Raw genomic sequence first — 6,658 nt, 5'->3', positions numbered from 1 at the left:
GTTTATTTGTGTGGAAAAGCAAAGAACCGGTTCGATATTTGGCACTGACTCCGAACCAGCACCAGAACTGCCTTGGTGGAAAAGAGATATTAGAGGTCTCTGCAAGAACCTTAACAATTTTTCAGTATGAAAGGAGGTTCCTCAAAGAACCAAATTTAATCAAGGTTCCTGGAGGATCTCCAGCTGAGAAAGAATAATTTTCTTGAATTTATCTTTTACAGGCCTATATTGCTGTGTAGCCTAGGCCTAACTGATTCAAAACATAACCTAATCAGATAATATGATGGCTAGGCCTGTGATAGGCTATGACAACAAAATAACAGTTTTGAATAGTAATCGCCTATAGTTTGACTAGTGTTTCATTGCGCAAAAGATCTGAAGCATTCAGCTACTTGTGTGGTGTTTTGTTAATTGTGTGTAATTAACTATTTTGAAAAACTAGACGAGCATAGGCTAGGCCTACTGCCTATGCCAAAATAGCAGCAGAACACGGTCGGATAACTCGATGGGCGCACAGGTGTTGCTCGAGGCGATGACGCGCGTGTGGAATCTTCTTTAAAAATGGCAACAGAATTTGACAGTTGAGTCAACGTTACTACAGGAGGTGAGTGCAACATTTTGACAGCCCTATCTCAAGCTTTTTTAATGTTGACGTTTGTCAGAAACTATACCTTAAATGATACATATTCTACATATTAAATGGAAACGAGACGTTTTAACCAGCATACAACTAAAGGTAAGGTCAACGTGTCATCGTTCGTGAACGTTAACCTTAGAGCTAACTTTTTGTTTAACATAACGTTAGAGCTTAGCCTTATTTAGCCTACCGTTAGTTTGTTAAGTTATAAGATACCGTTAGCATTATGCCTTGGCTTGTATGCTATGCTTAAACTGAATGTTAGCCAAATATTCTGTCTATTTTACTCCTTAAGCACAGACTTTTCAACTTCCCGTGTTTCCAACTCTCCTGAAATGAAAGCTAACATTAATGGAGGAAGTCCTGACGTTCATACTGCTGCACACAGATTATACAGGTCCTATTTGATTCAATTTCTATGTGGTAAGTGTATAGCATGAGGTAGCCTACAGCTTTAGCTGCTACTTACTATTCTTCATTTGCATTCATGCAAAACAACAACCAGTCATTTAAAATATAGGCTACTCCATCTCTATGTTTAATTTCAAAGGTATCCAGTATCATGACATTTGTGCTGCTGCTGTATCTAAGCACCCTTTCCTCCGGGATCGCACAGGACCAGGATATGCATGTAAGTAGATTATTAAAGTAATAAACATACAGTTAGGCCTACTGGCTGTAGTGAGGGTCCTTTTTTAGTGCACCTAACAAGTAGGGATAATGGGATGGGATATTCCTGTCAGGGGTATTCAGGTTGTTGTAGTCTGCTCACTTACAGATGCAATTGAATCATGTATGCCTACTATGACACTCTTCACTTCTGTTGGTATGTTGCTTAACACCTGTATAAACCAGGCCGTTGCATTTGAATTTTACTTTAGGCTAATTGGTTTATATAACCTTTCATATTATAGTTGGTTGGGAATGCTAAAAACAAATTCAAGAAGGAGAGAATCCCACTGAGCCTTCCTGAAATTGGATACCATCGAGCAAAGCATGGGAAAAGGCAAAATTCATCACAGGCAAGTCACCTTTTCATCACAAAGCAAAATGCATCTGTATCTCAAGCAGAAGCTTTCAGAATTACACTTCACTGTGATCCTTGTTGAGGTTTACTTTGATTCCAGGACAAAACTCAATCCAATGTGAGGGAAACCACACTTATTTTTTTTTTCTATTCACACAGATACCTGCTACCCAGGATGCAAACACTGTAGTTCAGGTATCGTGTGTGTGTGTGTGCGTGTGTGTGTGTGTGCTTGCGTGTGCATATGTTCACTGATGATCTTTTTACACTGACAGGTTGTAGATGTTCTCAGTGATGAAAGCATATCCAAATCCAATGTAAGTTTTCAGATGATGATTAAACACCATATATTACTACTTATTACATATCTTTAACCAAATTGACCTTTACTTTAAATTGAATGTAACATTTACAGGACAATGAGACAAAAATGAAGGAGGAGTGTTGAAAAGTAAACCCTGATCTAAATACGATTGAAAACAGAATAAGGAGAACAATCAGTGACAGAGTGGCATTTATTCAACGCCACTCCACACAGGAAATCCTTACTGAATACCCAGCTTTACACCACATTTGAACTGTGAGTTAACATTTGGCATTTAGTTCACTGCAAATTATTTTTCAGATGTTCTTCTGCCAAGCAAACATGTAATTTGTTCTTATCTTTTTAAAGGTTTTCTCTGAAATTCAGCACCTGCATAACATTGACCTAAGTACCAATCTGCACTAAATCAGGCCTGTGAGGAGACAACCTACAAATACAAAGGTATTAAGAAGTTTGATTTACACTTCATGTCATTACTGCTATAAAACTGTATGGAATTACAAGTATGTTATTACTGCAATAAGACTTATCCAGTGTATTGTTCAAATTTAGGACTCTTTGCAGCAGAGCGGCCATATGTTTGGGGACAATCCTGACAGGCTCATACGTTGTGGATAAGGTAAGAGTACCAGTCATTTAACACTGTTAGAAACTTCCCCTGCCAATGGGCTTGAATATCACCAATCACCATTCTAAATACTGTTATTCTGTACTTTTCAGATATCCAAGACACCCACACCTACCCTGTGCATGATAGGCAACCCCTTTGAGGAAGACACCACCATTACACTTTGCATGACGGACAAGACGTCGTAACACCAGAAGATGTGTTGATGGGCATTGGAGCATTGCTAGCAGTTTATTTAATTTTCAATATGGAATACCCGAAGGCCGTGAACAAGACATTGTTGTTTTTACAGTCTATGTGTGATATTAAGACAAAAGAAAAAATCCCCATTGCCGTATTTCGGATGTCAAATTTCATACTCTAAATTAAATACTGTAGTTCAATCAATCATTTATTGACTATTTCATTTAGATTAGGAAGTTAAATTGTGTTCTTGTTAATAGCATTGTTTAATAGATGTTTTCATTCATGCCTTCATCTATGTAGCCTGTGTATTATTTGTTTATTTATATATTTATTTATGTATCTATCTGTCCATCCTTTCATGTACAGTATTCCTAATATTTTGCCATTGACATGCTTTGACACTTTTGATTAAATTCTTGCTTAAATACATCTGTTGTTTCATGTACATTTATCCCACATTATAATAATAAAAATAATAATAACAATAAAGGTTAATACATTCTAATAATAATAATAATAATAATAAAGGTTAATAATAATGAAGGTTCTGTAATGAACTTCAAAAGGTTCCTCAAGCAACCTTTGAAAAAGTTCTTCAAAGAACCTTTCTTTAAAGGTTCTTCGAAGAACCTTTTGAAGTTCCCCCACAGTTTCAAATTGAAGAACCCCTAAAAGTTCCTCCAGGATCTTATAATTGTTACAGTATAGGGGAGAGCCGGGACGATTGAAACACGGGACGAATGAAACAATCCAGTTTTCTCCGAGTGTAATGATGATAGACAGACGTCCTTTGGTCAAAACATAGATCATGTTAACCTCCTTCTATCAGCCAAATATCTTCCTGCTATGTCATTTTATCACGGAGTTACAGGCGATAAACGAGTTTTGATGCGCAAAAGTAAACTTCATTAGCGGTTACATTTTTTCGATTATTAATCAGTGTTTTTCATTTAAAGGTTCGACTTAATGATTATTCAGTAGACCATTTAGTGTTCTCCACAATCCCAGACTTTCATATCGCATGCTTGTTTACATGGAAAGCAAAACAAGCTATAGTGTCATATGTCTGTGTCGGGACGATTGAAACAAGTGTTTCAATCGTCCCGAACAGGCTGTACCTCCATGTATTTTAATTAAATGCACAAATATCTGTGTTTAAACAATCATCTATGGAGGTGAGACATGGAAAAACAGTTTTAGGAAGATGAAAATACATTTGGGCCCACCAGGTAGGGGGTTGAGTTTTCCCATGTTATCCTATGGAGACTGACAGCCGATGGGTCGTTAAGCCTACTTATTTGGATGTGCAGTGGCCTAACCCACGTAAAAACCTAGTGAAACGACATTTTCAACAATATAAACATGATATAAATGGGAAAGCTTACCATTCTAGCTATAAACATGGCAGAATCATCCACAGGACATGATATTTCAAAAACCGCTTCATACACGCTTCACGATGATGGCAATGGATTGTTAACAGACATGCACGAAGACGTATAGCCCTGCAACAATCTATCTAAAATAACACCTTTTGGGAGTACCATTCATGATATGTAGTAACATTTTGAAATTCTGGGACGTTTATGGCTTAAACTGTATGTTTCATTCGTCCCCTTATGTTGTTTCAACTGTCCCGACCAGGAGGGACGAATGAAACAAAACGCACGTCCCACTTTTGCTGTAATAATTCCTGAACGGTTTTGTTCAAAGCTGAAAATGCATTTGTATTTGACAGAGGACAGATGTAGCTTACTAGTGACCAAATATTAGCTCCCCTACTGTATGTATGATGTATGTGAGTGATGACAGTGAAGATGTGTGTGTGGGCGGGAGGGGAGTGGAGCAGTGACTGTGTGTGTGTGTGTGTGTGTAGTGTGTGTGTGGGTAGGTGGGGGCAGTGGGCTGTAAGTATGTAGAGGATATGTGTTGGAGAAGATCCTGAAGACAATGGGCTGTGTATGTAGGGGGGGGGGGGGGGGGGGGGCAGTGTGCAGCAAGTATGTAGAGGAGGCTTACTGTAGCAAGCAGTGTGCTGTATGTATGTGAGGTGATGACAGTGATGATGTAAGTGTGTGTGTTTTTTGTGTGTGTGTTGGGGATAGGGGTGGGGGGTGGGGCAGAAAGGCTAGGCAATCAAGGACATGGGTAGATAGATGGAGGAGAAATCAAAAATAATACTTATTATGTGTGGTACGGACCCGTTTATCAGATCAGCCGGCTTTATTGACATATTAAATGTGATTGGTAATTATCCAGAAAAATCTGTTTGCAATAGGCTACATATTTGCTAACAGGTTCGTTTAGGTTCACCCAGGCTACAAGTTTGTAATGTTTTCCCAAGAGTTCAAGTAATAAACATCATAAAGGCTAAACACAATAGGGGGGGGGGGGGACTTTACACATAAGTGTCTTATTATTTTTTATTCATATCAACAATCTGGCTGTAGAAGTGCAATCCCAGACAAAGTTTAAGGTGTTGATTACACTGTTCCCATCGATAACTGATCAGGCTGTCTTAATGCCTCAGTCAACTTCAATCTGAAACAACACAAAATAAACATCAGCCATTTATTCCTTTTTGAAAATAGGCTAACTCACAATTACACTCGTCTTTTATCATCAGTGATCCTGTTAGCGTTATCACTGTTTTTCCAAAATAGTTATTGTGATGGCTGTTTTGCCCACGGTAAGCTAATAAGCTAGTATGGTATATTGCTGAAAAATAATAGCATAGTTAAAAGATAATTCCGGTATTTAGCACTTTGAGCCCCTTTTCTGGTTTGTTTTGGATAAACTAGAGTGGTGGACACCGACATTTTGACGATTGGTCCTGTCTCGACTTTTCTGACTCATTTTGAATCACCTTTAATGCTTCGGAGTGGCTGCCTATGACCATGCACAAACATGTCCTTAAAACAACCCTTAACGTTCGTTTTCAAAACTGTGCAACTCACCGAGTGGTTGGTGGTGTTCGTTGATTATTAAAAACAAATATATCGGCGCAATGTATGATTTACAGCCGTGTTATTTGCTATTGTAGAACTATTTTTTCAGATTCCTCACAACCGTGTATAAACTTCCGCTCAATATTTGAGCCTGAAGCATTATAGACAGTAAAAGAAGGTCTCGCGGAAAGACTACAACCAAATGTAAACAGCCCCCGTTTCCGGTCAGTTTTGCCAATTTAGCGACTTTTGGCCGTCTCTGGCTTATCTAGCGACTGACAACAAATCTGGCGACTTTTTCGTGTGTCTGGCGACTTTTTTCCCTCTTCGTGTTATCCCTCGGTTTGCCCAGGCTGACTGCAGCAGCACAAAGCGTGAGAAAAAACTTGCAACGATGGCAAACTCCCCTCTCATGCCTGTTTCGTTAGTGAATTACATCGCAAATTCGTCCAAAGTGTTGCCCCATGATTATAAAAGTAATGACTGGCCTATGTAGCATCAGCCCATTTTATTACAAGGAAGTAGATGTTCTATAGATCTAACAGGGACACGCTTGCCAGCATCGTTCAACAAGAACATTGAACAAAGGAAAGTAGGCTACAACTTCATTCACAAGCAAAGCAGATAGTCAAAATCGAGCATAGGCCCATGTTAGAAAATCCTATAGCATTCGTTTAGGCTATAGCTTCAATGTTGTCAATGCAGGACTGTCGGCTGAGTAAAAAAAATCTGTCGGTCTGTCCGAGTGACATTTAAGCCTATATTATGTAGCCTAAATATATCCAAAATATAGCCATTGCCATAAGGTTAAATTGTGTATAGGCTATGATGAAGTTCTACTCAGACTTCAAGCAGTGCGAAGCAGATGGCGCAGTTGGGAATAGTTTGGAAATGACTGCTTTTCAGC

General features: G+C 38.7%; 2 long non-coding RNA genes across 3 annotated transcripts; both read left to right on the top strand.

Moving 5' to 3' along the window:
• Positions 1 to 315: 315 nt before the first annotated feature.
• LOC143136594 (uncharacterized) lies at positions 316 to 1,861 on the top strand. Of its 2 annotated transcripts, none has more exons than XR_012989360.1 (5): positions 316 to 604; positions 933 to 1,060; positions 1,188 to 1,268; positions 1,519 to 1,659; positions 1,824 to 1,861. It is a non-coding gene; the product is annotated as an uncharacterized LOC143136594 (long non-coding RNA). The 2 variants fall into 2 exon arrangements; XR_012989359.1 differs by having other exon boundaries at positions 318 to 604; positions 1,552 to 1,659.
• Positions 1,862 to 2,084: 223 nt separating this feature from the next.
• On the top strand, positions 2,085 to 2,727 carry LOC143136593 (uncharacterized). Its single transcript, XR_012989358.1, has 4 exons — positions 2,085 to 2,244; positions 2,338 to 2,430; positions 2,542 to 2,608; positions 2,710 to 2,727. It is a non-coding gene; the product is annotated as an uncharacterized LOC143136593 (long non-coding RNA).
• Positions 2,728 to 6,658: the final 3,931 nt, after the last annotated feature.

Source organism: Alosa pseudoharengus, unplaced genomic scaffold (genome assembly GCF_046254945.1).
Source record: "Alosa pseudoharengus isolate Yale_2024_CS ecotype anadromous, Long Island Sound unplaced genomic scaffold, YU_APseudo_1.1 YU_APseudo_1.1_scf_20, whole genome shotgun sequence".
NCBI lineage: Eukaryota > Metazoa > Chordata > Actinopteri > Clupeiformes > Clupeidae > Alosa > Alosa pseudoharengus.
Note: the sequence above shows the minus strand (reverse complement) of the source record. Positions and strands in the feature narration are given on the sequence as shown.